Here is a 14,250-nt window from a genome sequence, read left to right as displayed (position 1 = left end):
GATCACGTCACTGCACTGCAGCCTGGGCGACAGAGCAAGACTCCGTCTCAAACAAACAAACAAACAAACCCCACAAAACTGGAAGACATTTGCTGTTTCTTCTGCGTAAAGTGTTCTCCTCCTTTCTCCAGTTTTTTTTTTTTTCTCCCTTCTACCCCTTAGGACCTCAGCTCCTGCTCTTTCCCTGGGGGAATTCCGGCTCAGTCTCCCCTACTAGGTCAGGGTACTCCCTCCCTCTTACTCTTTCCCCTCCTACCACTTGTCACCATTGGTACTATATTATCACCCGGATTTGTGACAATGGTATTGTGTGTTTACCACTAAGGAATAAACTTATGAGGGAGAGAGCACTACCGGTTCCTGCAGTGCCCGTCGGGGCCTGGCATCTAGGAAACACTCCATGCGCCAGTAATCAATTTCAGTAATAAATTCAGAAGGACGCAGACGACCCCTCCCGCCTGGTGACCAAGCCATGGTGGAGGATCTGCGTGGACCTCCGGCTCTGGCCGCCGGTCCTCAACCTCCGCCCCGGCCGTCCCGCTTGGGGGTCCTGGGTCCCAGGAGAGGAGGCTCCGCGGCGCTCCCTCCCCGCCAGTGCGAGGGCAGAGCCTGCTCCAAGCGCGGGATCCGCAGCCGCCCCGCGTCCGCCCGAGGCGGGGGCGGGGCCGGACTGGATACGTCACTTCCGGTGTACACAGCCGGTCCAAGGCGGTGCGCTGGGGGCCGGGGCGCGTCGCAGGTGAGGAGCGGGCGCGGCGGGCGCAGGCGGGGGCTCGCGGGCGGGGTCGGGCGGTGGGCGGTGGGCAGCTGGGCCGCGGGCCGCAGCCAGGGCTGACGGCGAGACGGGCTCGCGGGGCGCCGCTCCGCTCGGGGCCGCAGGGCGCGGGGCCGTGGGCTCCCGCCCCTTGCCCGCCCGCTGTGGAGGACGCCGGGCTTTGCGGGCGCTGGCCGGGCCGACGGAAGCCCGGAGGGGCCTCCTGGTGCGAACCCGGGACCTGGGGGCGCGGCAGTGACTTGGCGGCAGCGGCACCGCAGGGGCGGGTCGGCGCCCGTCAGGCAGGGGAAGGGAGCGCTCCCTCGGGTCCCCGGGGCCCGGGAGGTCGCGTTGGCGCCGGGACCCGTTCCCGGAAGCCCGCGGAGGGAGGGCGGCCTGTTGACGGCCGGGGTCCGCTGGGGCTGGCGGGGGAGGCGGCCCTCACGCCACCCCGGGGCTGCCGGGCTGGCTGCGCGCACCTTCCCGGCGGCGCCAGGCTGCCAAGGAACGCGCTTTTCCGGCCCTGCGGAGCCCGCGGGCGCATTGGGCCCGAGGGAGGGTCCGCGGGGACCGGGAGGGCCGGGGCTGAGCGTGTAGGACCCGAGCCCAAGGGGCGAGCGCAGAGTCAGGGGTGTGTCTTCCTGCGCCGCACGGTGCGAGGAAAGGAGCATGCCTGGTTGGCATGATAAGAATTTTGTTTAGACTTTTCAGAAATTTTCCAGAGAAAGACTCAGCTTCGGGAGCCTCCAATTTGAAAATAGCTTGTTCTGCTCCCTCATCCCCATTATAAAAGCAGTTCATTCTCCTCTCCTGGCAAAACACTCAAGACGACACAAAAAGTCTAAGGGAGAAAATGACAATCATCTGCCGGTCTACCATTCAGTGACAACCACTGCTAACATTTTGGTGATAATAAATACAGATAGGTATTTTTATTTTATGGACTTTACAGTATGTGATTTAACCACTGATGAACATTGAGATCGTTTCCAGTTTGTCACAAGATAATTCTGCCGGAAGGATTAATCTGATAGGGTCTTTTTTTTTGTTGTTTAATAAGAGACTGTTGCCCAGGCTGGTCTCAAACTTCTGAACCCTCCCGCCTTGGCCTCCCAAAGTGTCGGGGTTACAAGTGTGAGATACTACACCTGGTCTGATTATTATCTTAGAATAAATTTACAAATGGGGTCAAAGGTAACTTTTTTTGTTCTTTGAGACAGTCTCGCTCTGTCACCCAGGCTGGAGTGCAGTGGCGGCATCTAGATTCACTGCATCCTCCGCCTCTCGAGTTCGAGCGATTATCCTGCTTTACTCTCCCGAGTAGCTGAGATTACAGGCGCCCACCACCACGCCCTGCTAATTTTTGTATTTTTAGTAGAGACAGGGTTTCACCCAGTTGACCAGGTTGGTCTCGAACTCCTGACCTCAAGTGATCCGCCCGGCTCGGCCTTCCATAGTGCTGGGATTATAGGCGTGAGCCACCTTGTCTGGCCGTAACGTTCAATTTTTAAGAATACATAGCCGGGCGCGGTGGCTCACGCCTGTAATCCCAGCACTTTGGGAGGCCGAGGCGGGCGGATCACGAGGTCAGGAGATCGAGACCATCCTGGCTAACACGGTGAAACCCCATCTCTGCTAAAAATACAAAAAATTAGCCGGGCGTGGTGGTGTGCGCCTGTAGTCACAGCTGCTTGGAGGCCGAGGCAGGAGAATGGCGTGAACCTGGGAGGCGGAGCTTGCAGTGAGCCGAGATCCTGCCACTGCACTCCAGCCTGGGCGACAAAGCGAGACTCCGTCTCAGAGTCTCAAAAAAAAAAAAAAAGAGTTTATTTTCCTTTGACATATTTGAAAAATTTTTCTGTCTCATTGTCATAAAAAAAATTCTGGCCTGGCGCGATGGTGCATGCCTGTAATCCCAGCACTTTGGGAGGCTGAGGCGGGCAGATCACTCTAGACCAGCCTGGCCAACGTAGTGAAACCCGGATTCAACTAAAAAAATACAAAAAAAATTAGCCAAGCATGGTGGCGCGCTTCTGTAGTCCCAGCTACTTGGGAAGCTGAGGCAGGAGAATCGCTTGAGCCCCAGAGGTGAAGGTTGCAGTAAGCTGAGGTCATGCCACTGTGCTCCAGCCTGGGCAACAGGGTGAGACTCCGTCTCAAAAAAAAAAAAAAAAATTTCATGTTTGCTTCTCATCATTTCATGGTTTTATTTTTTTGCCTTTAGTCTACCTAAAATTCATTCTTGGTTTAAAATATGAAATATTTTCTAAATGGCTAGTCAGTTCCAGATTTATTCAATAATAAGTAAACTTTATCATTTTATCATATTTTAGACCAAAAGTTCTAAGTATATGTTTGTAAGGGCTACTTACAAAGCTCATATTTAGATTTTGTGTATGCTTAGATGTTTTCAAGTTTCTTTAAAAATCACAGTATTTTCTTTTCACAATATCTTCACAATATTTTGTTTTAGAAAGAAATCATTTTCCAATACAAGTCCAGGGAATATTTCATGTTTGAGATTTTTTTTTCTTTTTATCTTTAAAACAAAAAGTTTAGTTTATTGCCGTTTCATTTGCTTTCTTGCTGACAAGATAACAAACTCCATATGAAGAGTTCAGGTTTGTTGTGGCAACTTTTCAGTCTGGCATTTGAGATTCTAATCTTCCTCTATTTTTGCACACAAATACGTAGGTTAGCATTGGAGACCAAGATAGAAAAGTTCTCAGATTCCCTTGGCAAGCCTAGATTTTTCAATCTAAAATTATCTCCGGATTTTTGGAAGACCATGTTTTAAGCATCCTTTTTTTTTTTTTTTTAAGCAAATTGCACATGATTCTGTGAAAATTTTAGTAAATGTTTATTCTGTTGAAAACCTATAGCCTAATACATCAGGATCCATGTGTCAAGTGGGTCTTCCAAGTCTGTAGGAAAATAATTGTTTCTGAAAGCTAGCAGGCTGGGATATCTCATGGGTTGGGTGTCTACTCTTTTTTTTTTTTGAGTTGGAGTCCCCCAGGCTGGAGTGCAGTGGTGCAATCTTGGCTCACTGCAACCTCCACCTCCCGGGTTCAAGCGATTCTCCTGCCTCAGCCTCCCTCGAAGCTAGGATCACAGGTGTAAGCCACCACGCCCAGCCAATCACTCTCTCTTTTTTCTTCCTGTGACTTTGTCCTTAGTGAAAAATGATGATCTTCCTAGGTAGGCAAAAAAATGTTGATTTAGATAAGGAATTGATTTGTTTTGGAGTTATTGAAAAGCAGGTTGCCGTTTTCTCTGAAGTATAAGTTCACAGAGAGCCTGAATGTTGTGTTTGGATAAGGAAAAACAGCAACAGGTTGTGCTTGTGCTTGAAATGTCTTTAACTCTACTGAAACTGCCCTCTTGAGGGTCCCCTAATTGATGCATGCAGTGGCTATTGCTTAATCATTTTCCTTGACTTTGATCTCAGGTATTTGGCATGGTGAGCTATTCTTTCTTCCTCTCGTGAATCTCCCATTGATTGGCCTGCTTTTTTCTTTTTCTTTCTTTCTTTTCTTTTTTTTTTTTTTTTTTTTTTTTGAGACGGAGTCTTGCTCTGTCACCCAGGCTGGAGTGCAGTGGCCGGATCTCAGCTCACTGCAAGCTCCGCCTCCCGGGTTCACGCCATTCTCCTGCCTCAGCCTCCCGAGTAGCTGGGACTACAGGCGCCCGCCACCGCGCCCGGCTAGTTTTTTGTATTTTTTAGTAGAGACGGGGTTTCACCGTGTTAGCCAGGATGGTCTTGATCTCCTGACCTCGTGATCCGCCCGTCTCGGCCTCCCAAAGTGCTGGGATTACAGGCTTGAGCCACTGCGCCCGGCCTCTTTTTCTTTCTTTCTTTCTTTCTTTTTTTTTTTTTTTTTTTTCTTTTTTTTTGAGACAGAGTCTTGCTCTGTGTTGCCCAGGCTGGAGTGCAGTGGTGTGATCTCAGCTCACTGCAGCCTCTGGCTTCAGTGGCTCAAGCGATTCTCCTGCCTCAGCCTCCCGACTAGCTGGGATTACAGGTCTGTGTCACCACCCCCAGCTAATTTTTGTATTTTTAGTAGAGATAGGATTTCACCATGTTGGCCAGGCTGGTCTTGAACTCCTGACCTCAAATGATCCACCCTTCTCGGCCTCCTAGAGTGCTGGGATTACAGGCGTGAGACAGCATGCCCAGCCTTGATTGGCCTTCTTGACTTGAAACTAGTATGGTCATTTCCTGAAATCTGTGACTGTATTTTCTCGTTTGTCTTTACTGCTTCTCTTCATACATATACCTTGGGGCATTTTCTGAAGCCTAGCTTTGTACCTCTTACCCTCCCCTCCAAAACATGTTTCTTCCCACTCTTCCAGTATATGAGTCCTGGGTAGAGAACTACCTCATTTCCTCACCTCTGCCACCACTTAGTGACCCTCGACTCAGACTTTTCTGCAAGTCAGTTCTTTTTCTCCTGCTCAGTAACCCCTGGACATATTCCTGAGGCCATATTTTCTCCAGGTGAAGAAAATATCACTTCTGGCCAGGCATAGTGGCTCATGTCTGTAATCCCAGCACTTTGGGAGGGCGAGTCGGGCAGATCATGAGGTCAGGAGACCAAGTCCATCCTGGCTAACACGGTGAAACCACATCTCTACTAAAAAAACTACAAAAAAATTAGCCGGGTGTGGTGGTGGGCCCCTGTAGTCCCAGTTACTCTGGAGGCTGAGGTAGGAGAATGGTGTGAACCCGGGAGGCAGTGAGCCGCAATCGCACCGCTGCACTCCAGCTTGGGCGACAGAGTGAGACTCCATCTCAAAAAAAAAAAAAAAAAGAAAAAAGAAAATATCATTTCTTTGCAAGGACAAGGTGGGAGTTTTACTTGATCTCAGGAGTTGGAGACCAACCTGGGCAACATAGTGAGACCTCTGTCTCTTAAAAAAATGAATTTTAGATTGGGCACAGGGGTTCATGCCTGTGATCCCAGAACTTCGGGAGGCCAAGGTGGGAGGATTGCTTGAGATCAGCCTAGGCAACATAGTGAGACCCCAAAATTTTCTAGGTGTGGTGGTCCGTGCCTGTCTTTCCAGCTACTTGGGAGGCTGAGGCGGGAGGATTGCTTGAGCCTGGGAGGTTAAGGATTCAGTAAACTGTGATTTTGCCCCTGTACTCCAGCCCAAGCAGCAGAGAGAGACCCTGTCTCAAAATAAATAAGTAAGTAAATAAATATCACTTATCAAAGTGTCCTGTCCTTCCTGACTCTGAGGTTCTTACCAGCTGATGAATCACATCTTCCTTCTTGATATGGATTGTATTTGCCATTTGCTTTCTATGCCTATACCTTGATTTAGACTTTGTACCTTTTTCCTAAGGGATTTCAGAATTAACGTGGTCCTACTCTGGATGTGAAAGGAACCCAGTGAATTTAGTCATGAATTGAGTTAGCTCACATTTGTGGAGTACCTACAGTATGGCCCAGTTACTTTACTGGAAGATCAGAATACAGAGCCTAACAGCACATCCTGGGAAGAATGCCAAATAAGCAATTGTCATAAAGTATCATAAGCGCCTAGAAGGGGAGACACCAAGTAACCTCTCCCAGTTTTCAGAGATCTTGCGTATCTTGTTCACTGCTTTGATCTCCAGGGCCTAGAACACAGTGCGTTGGAAATGAAGTATTTGTTGAAGGAATGAATGATCATCTGAGAATGACATCAGAATAAATGTTACACATATTAGCTATCTATAGAAAAGATATAAGTCGAAAGATATTTTGTAAATGTAGTTTGAAGAATCTCAGGGAAAACTTTAAATTCAACCAAACTGACCCAGCTATAACCCCAGGAAGGCATGCTTGGAATGCGTTTGTAGCCAGAAAGCTTAAACTTAATTTTGTATCCTCAGAAGAAATACTTGTGCTTCTGGGAGAGGATTGGGACAGTGTCTGGAAATTGGGGTGGCGGGTCCAAGAGAGGAATTAGGTGGTGTGTGTGTAGCACTGTCTGGGGCCCTGACCAGAGGAGCAGTGTGCAGTGTTCCCTCCACAAAGCCATCTGCACTAATGCACAGATGGGCGTGTCCCTGTTGTTGCCTCTGGCTTCGAGGGTCTCTCCTTTGCTTAGCGTCTGTCCTCCCAGTACCATCTTAGTAGAAGATAGCTGCATGTGGAGATTTCTTGGTAAGGAGAAAATGTGAGTGGTTGAGAGCTCTGCATCTAAGCTGCTTGGATCAGATCCTGGTCTTGGGATGCTGGCTAATCTTTCAGTTTTCTGATTTGTAGAATGGGGATAATAGTAGCACCTTTCTCTTAGTGTTGCAGTGAGGGCTCTGAGCACACTCCCTGGCACCTGTGATAAGTATTCAATGAGAGTATTAGCTCTCGTTGGTGTTTATAAACTAGTAACTGGCCTCTGGTTCATACATCAGTCTTCTTTGAGCTTAGATAGCCTAAATAATCAGTCCCCATGAAACTGCTTGCTTCTGGTTGCATTGAATAAGCTGATAGACATTGGGAAGTAATGACAGATAAGCTGCTCCTGAACTGTTCATCCAGGAAATCCAGCCTGCAGTTATCGGGAGACTTCCTGGAGAAGGCTGTTCTTGAGCTGAGTACCGTGGGAAAAAGTAAGTCCAGTGCCACAGCAAGAGGGGAGGACTCTTGGGCAGGGGCATGACACGTCCAAAGGTGTGAAGGTGAGAGCAAGCATGAGGTGTTTGAGCTGCAGGAGATTGAGGGTAGAGTCTGGACAGGTGTGAATAAGCAGTAGAGGGAAATGACATTGGAAAGTGGGACCAGTCCTTGAAATAACTGATAACAATGTCTAACTGGGCACTAACAGCACTTCAGGTCCTGTGCTGAGTCCTTCGACTCACTGTGCTAACGAGGTTTGATGCTGAGGGCTTTGTCTATATTGCCTTGTTCAATCCTCACAACAACCCTTTGATGTAGGTACTTACCTCTGGTATGTGTGGCATCATGTCACATGTCACCTGGCAGGTCTCTCTGTTTTTTTTTTTTTTTTGAGATGGAATCTTGCTCTGTCACCCTGGCTGGAGTGTAGTGACAGGCTCTCCGCTCACTGCAACATCCACCTCCCGGGTTCAAGTGATTCTTCTGCCACAGCTTCCTGAGTAACTGGGACTACAGGCGAGTGCCACCATGCCCGGCTTATTTTTGTATTTTCAGTAGAGACAGGGTTTCACCATATTGGCCAGGCTGATCTCGAACTCCTGACCTCGTGATCCGCCCACCTCGGCCTCTCAAAGTGCTGGGATTACAGGCGTGAGCCACCGTGCTGGCCTCAAAATATGAATTACCTTTTTTTTTTTTTTTTTTGGAGGCAGAGTCTCTCTCTCACCCAGGCTGGAGTACAGTGGCACGATCTCAGCTCATTGCAACCTCCACCTCCTGGGTTGAAGTGATTCTCCTGCCTTGGCCTCCCAAGTAGCTGCGATTACACGTATGCACCACCATGCCCAGCTAATTTTTATATTTTTAGTAGAGATGGGGGTTTCACTGTATTGGCTAGGCTGGTTTCGAACTCCTGACCTCAGGCGATCCGCCCGCCTTGGCCTCCCAAAGTGCTGGGATTATAGGCGAGAGCCACCTCACCTGGCCTCTGCTTCTTGATTCAGCCTGCACATGGCTGCCAAGGTAACTCCCACTGTCTTATATAGGTTTAAAAGCTTTTTGTGATCCTGTTTCCTGATGAAGTCCAAGCACACTAAGATTCTCTGACTTCAAGAAAAACCACGAAGTTAAAATGTAAAAATATGTACATCTTAGAATTTAATAAAAACAGCACAGGTGCAGATGTAGATCAAGCTCAGAGAAATAATCAGTGAAAAAAGCAAGGTGCAGAACAATGTATATTTGCCCATTTGTGCTTTTCTAATTTTAAACAAATTTCTCCACTTTTGAAGTAATATGTGCTTATTTGTTTTAAAATATATATATAGGCCAGGCATGGTGGCTCACGCCTATAATCCCAGCACTTTGGGAGGCTGAGGTGGGCAGATCACCTGAGGTCCGGAGTTCAAGACCAGGCTGACGACATGGTGAAACCCCATCTCTACTAGAAATACAAAAATTAACCAGGCATGGTGGTGGGTGCCTGTAATCCCAGCTGCCAGGGAGGCTGCGGCAGGAGAATTGCTTGAACCTGGGAGGCAGAGGTTGCAATGAGTGGAGATTGTGCCACTGCACTCCAGCCTGGGTGACAAAGCGAGACTCCATCTCAAAAATAATAAATAAAATAAATAATGTCTCCCTGTCTCGATAGAGAGAGAGAGAGATACACATGAAATAGGTTTATAAGTGCAGAAATAATTTCTGGAATGACAGAAAAGAAACAGTGGTGGTTTTTGGGATGAGACCCCAGAAAACCAGGCTGTTAGGCTGAGTTAGCTTTTTCTTTGCATACCATTTTGTATGGTGTGAATTTTTTTCCCTGTGTATATGTATTTTCTTTCTTTCTTTCTTTTTCTTTTTTTTTTTTTTTTTGAGACAGAGTCTTGTTCTATTGTCTAGGCTGGAGTGCAGTGGTACAATCTTGGCTCACTGCAACCTCCGCCTCCTGGGTTGAAGCGATTGTCCTGTCTCAGCCTCCTGAGTAGCTGGGATTACAGGCGCCCGCCACCATGCCTGGCTAATTTTTGTATTTTTAGTAGAGACGGGGTTTCACCATGTTGGCCAGGCTGGTCTCGACCTCCTGAGCTCAAGTGATCCACCCGCCTTAGCCTCCCAAAGTGCTGGGATTACAGGCGTGAGTCACTGCACCCGGCCTATGTTTTCATTTTAACAATAACTTTTATAATAAATGTCTATGATGTACATGGCTGTTGTGTAGAGTGAACGCTGCATAGAGGTTAAGAGTGAGGACTGTGTAAGACGGCTTGGGTTCGAGGCCTGCCCCTGCCTTGACCTCAGTTTACCTCCTCTGAAAATGGAGAGGTAGTAATACCTGCCTCCTGGAGTTGTAGCGAGGCATTACTGAGTTAATATTTGTAAAGTCCTTGGAACAGTTCCCAGGAGGTATGTGTTTGTCGTTGTCTGTGTTGCTCTGTCCCTGTGCTGTGCATGACAGTAAGTGTAAAGATGTGTCCAGCCTCTGTCTCTGATGCTCCCAGTTCATTTGGAAAGGGAGAGCACCAGCTAATGACAGAGACAGCAGAGGTTGCAGGAGTCAGAAAAGGCTCCTTGGGAGCTAAGGTGGCCGAAGATGGTTTCATCAAAACGGCGGATGTTAAATATGGGTAATTTCTAGAGGGAAAATAACACAAAGGGACTTTTTCCAAGGTTGTGTGTCCCAGCCAGCCTGAGGCAGGCAGAGGAGTCAGAAACAGGACAAGAGCTTTGAGGAGGCCTGAAATTGGGACATGTCATGTGATGGCATGTCATTGTTATATGGCAGAGTTTTTCTTGGCATATATATGAGGCAATGATATGATTTGTAGATGACAGCATCTTTGACTCAATGAAGTGTGGTGGCTCTGCCTTGATGTTTAGAATGGCTGTGAGGTGTTCCTGTGTGATGTATTTAACAATCCTCGTAATGCAGGGCACGTGGGTTATTGCTCATAGCCAGTGTTGCTAGTGAGTGTTCTTGACGCAGGCTTCTACATTAACTGTGAGTCTGTTTTAGGATTCATGCCTAGATAGAGTATTGCTTTCTTTTTTTTTTCAGTCATTTTGATTATGTTCCTTGTGTCTGGGCCACTGTCAGGTAAGTGTTTTTTCAAACTGACAGTTGCAAAGAATCATAATGGGAAGATTTTTGAAAGTGGAATTAGAGCGAGATACTACCTGAAAGAAAATATAATTTTCTTACTAAAAATGATTTTGGGATTAAGTACTAGCTAGATGCTAATTATGGCCAGGAAACCTGGAAATACTTGCGTCTTCCCTCACCCCACCCCCAGGTCCCAGAGGTGGATGTATGTGCATGGGAACAGAGGCTGGGGAAAGCTGGCTTGGTTCCCAGATTTGGGTGCCGCAGGCTCTGGTGACCTAGGCAGGAAGAGGCGGAAGTGGTTCCTCTCACTAGCCACAAGGACATGTGCTGCTTCTGGGTGTCAAGGTGGGAGAGAATGCACTGCAACCTTGTGCTTGAGTCACTTTGTAATGTACTTTGTAATTCGAGGTGATGCCACTCCTCAACTGTGTCCCTTCTGTTCTTTCCTCTGGCTTGGGGTTGAAAGAGGAGGGAGTGGTGGGCAGGGAAATGGGAGGAGCCATGACCTCTTTCCCCTCCAGCGCACAGGGCACTACTTCTTTTAGTTTGTTGCCTGGACTTAGGAGTTGGGCCCGGAGCTGCAGGAAAGTAAGTTTTATTTCTGAAAGTTGTTTTAACTTAATAGATTTTGGGGGTTCGAGGAAGTTTGTTTTCAACTAGTAGAAGACCAGAATTAAGAATTGCAGTGGAAGATGAAATGCTACCCTCTTACTAGTCCAGGGCCTCTTTCAGAGCAGTAGCTTTCATTTATGTAGACTGAGGGTATGGCGGAGGCTGTGCTTTATGGATGTAATCTTCAGCAGTACTGAGGCACAAGAGTTAGGCGACTTGCTCAAAGTTAGTAAGTGCCATTTATTCAGCTGATATTTACTAAGAGCAGGAATTCACATCTAGATCAGTCTGATTCCCATACCCATACCCGTAACTACTGCATTTTGGAAGTGTGGGGTTTCTATGAAGTTTCTTTGTATTGGAGCATCTACCTGAAAGGCGAGGAGCATTTTCTCCATTTCCCTTATTAACAGTAAGCTCCTTGAGAGCAAGCATTATGTCTGTCTCTTCACTACTGCATCCTGGATGCTGGGAGCAGTGCTATGCACTTAGTAGAACCTTGGTGAACGTTTGAGTATGTGAAGGCTTATGGCGCAGATAAGTGGCAGAGTTGGAAGCCAGCCAGGAGGTGAACCATTGCGGGCCTGCTCTCTGGGGCTGTCTTCCCTGCCTAGCGAGTGGATGGTGAGGAATCACCTAGAATTTTCTCATTTTTTAATGTTTGACCTGCTGAAATATTTCTAGGGAAGAATGGGCTCCCTGGCTGTGACTCTGATTTTCTGTTTTTATTTTTTAATTTTTATTTTTTTGAGACAGAGGAGTCTCGCTCTGTCGCCCAGGCTGGAGTGCAGTGGCATGATCTCGGCTCACTGCAACCTCTGCCTCCTGGGTTCAAGCGATTCTCCTGCCTCAGGCTCCTGAGTAGCTGGGACTACAGGCGCCCGCCACCACACCCAGCTAATTTTTGTATTTTTAGTAGAGATGGGGTTTCGCCATGTTGGCCAGGATGGTCTCGATCTCTTGACCTCGGCCTCCCAAAGTGCTGGAATTACAGGTGTGAGCCATTGCGCCAGGCGACTTTCTAGTCTTTTTGAGGGATGGGAAGGTTTGCTGGGTATGCAGAATTGGAGTCAGTGTTCTCAGCTTGGAAGAGATGTTACAATTTAGTGATAACATTTTTTATGGATGCCTTAAATTCTCAGAAACGGTCTTGAATCTTAAGTTTATCTAAAATTTATATATATAATCCCTCTCCATAGTAAGAAAAAAAATTTCTAAATTATAGTTTGATTTATCTGTTAATATATAAGCTTCTGGATAAATACTTGGTTTTTTTTACCCATGTGAGGTTAATTTTGGATAGGTTCCATAGTGCAAAGTTGTTAAGAATGGCAGTATAGAATTTTTAAGTTTTCTTGGGCCAAACATGGTAGTTTATGCCTATATCCCAGCACTTTGAAGGGCTTAGGTGGGAGGATCGCTTGAGGCCAGGAGTTCAAGACCAACCTGAACAACACAGCAAGACCCCGTCTCTGCAAAAAAATATAAAAAATTACCCAGGCATGATGGTGTGTGCCTATAGTTCCAGCTACTTGGGAGGCTGAGGTAGGAAGTTGCCTGAGCCCGGGAGATCGAGGCTACAGTGAGCCGTGATCACACAGCTGCAGTACTTTAGCCTTGGCAACAGAGCAAGAGACTGTAGGGTCTCACTGCAGCCTCAATCTCCCTGGCTCAAACCATCCTCCTACCTCAGCCTCCCAAGTAACTGGGACTACAGATATATGCCAGCACACTGGGCTAATTTTTTTTGTTTACTTTTAGTAGAGTCAAAGTCTTGCTATGTTGCCCAGGCTGTTCTTGAGCTCCTGAGCTCAAGCAGTCTTCCTACCTTGGCCTCCCAAAGTGCTGAGATTACAGGTATGAGCCACAGCGTCCAGCCAAGACCCTGTCTTTAAAAAAATAAGTAAAAACAAAAACAAAAAAATATAATTTTAAGTCTTCTTAAATAACTTTCTAATGGACATAATTAGTTTTCAGTAGTCCAACCATTTTTTACAAGTTTTGAAAACTTTTTGGGATACCTGGGCTTTTTCACATTGTACCACACTGTAACAAAAATAAACTGCAGGTTTCTAACTGGTGTGGATTTTTTTTTTTTTTTTTTTTTTACAAATTAGGTTTGAATAAATTATGTAATTGCTTTGTGATTTTTTTTTTTTTTTTTTTGAGACGGAGTCTTGCTCTGTTGCCCAGGCTGGAGTGCAGTGGGGTGATCTTGGCTCACTGCAACCTCCACCTTCCAGGTTCAAGCGATTCTCCTGCCTCAGCCTCCTGAATAGCTGGGATTGCAGGTGCCTGCCACCATGCCTGGCTAATTTTTGTATTTTTAGTAGAGACGGGGTTTCATCATGTTGGCCAGGCTGGTCTCGAATTCCTGACCTCAAGTGATCCACCTGCCTCAGCCTCCCAAAGTGCTGGGATTACAGGCGTGAGCTACCGCACCCGGTGCTTTGTGCTTTTTTTTTTTTTTTTTTTTTTTTTGAGATAGGTCTTGCTCTGTCGCCCAGGTGGGAGTGCAGTGGCACCATCTTGGCTCACTGCAAGCTCCGCCTCCTGAGTTCATGCCATTCTCCTGCCTCAGCCTCCCGAGTAGCTGGGACTACAGGCGCCTACCACCACAGCCGGCTAATTTTTTATATTTTTAGTAGAGACGGGGTTTCACTGTGTTAGCCAGGATGGTCTCGATTTCCTTACCTGGTGATCCGCCTGCCTAGGCTCCCAAAGTGCTGGGATTACAGGTGTGAGCCACTGCGTCCAGTCTGTGATTTAAAAAAAAAAAAAAAATTTACTTAGAAATAAATTATTTTCACTCCCTGATTTACATTTGAATTTCCACCAGCAACACAATTTGTTGTCATGTTTTCATAGTACTTGGGAACATTTGATGCAGAAATTTTTAATGGTCCAAGAGTATTTTAGTAAATAGATGAAACCTTCATTTTACCTGAAAAAACTTTTTCGGAAGTTTAGGAGCCAGCTTTGTTCATCCTTTGGTGATGGGTGGTGGTTTGTATGTGTTTGTAGACAAAACTTTCCTTGGCGGGGATTTGCCCCTTTTTTTTGTTGTTTCTTCTTTCTTTGAAGGTCTCTGTTTAACAAAGATTTTTTTTGGCTCACAGTGTTCCTCTAATAGAATTCCTTCAAGAGTTCTAATACTAGTTTTGTTTTGC

General features: G+C 46.8%; 1 protein-coding gene across 2 annotated transcripts in view; it reads left to right on the top strand.

Moving 5' to 3' along the window:
• Positions 1-661: 661 nt before the first annotated feature.
• Positions 662-14,250, top strand: part of GARRE1 (granule associated Rac and RHOG effector 1) — a 98,002-nt gene continuing 84,413 nt past the window's right edge. Inside the window, exon 1 of one of the 2 annotated variants that reach the window (XM_050768405.1) lies at positions 662-739. The gene's annotated coding sequence lies outside the window, so the exon portion shown is untranslated. Of the gene's footprint in view, positions 740-8,818; positions 11,057-14,250 lie in introns of those variants that run through there. The other variant, XM_050768407.1, reaches the window with a different exon arrangement.

The sequence above is a fragment of the Macaca thibetana genome, chromosome 19 (assembly GCF_024542745.1).
Source record: "Macaca thibetana thibetana isolate TM-01 chromosome 19, ASM2454274v1, whole genome shotgun sequence".
Classification (NCBI taxonomy): domain Eukaryota; kingdom Metazoa; phylum Chordata; class Mammalia; order Primates; family Cercopithecidae; genus Macaca; species Macaca thibetana.
The sequence above is the reverse complement of the archived record's forward strand: the minus strand, read 5'-3'. Positions and strand labels throughout refer to the sequence as shown.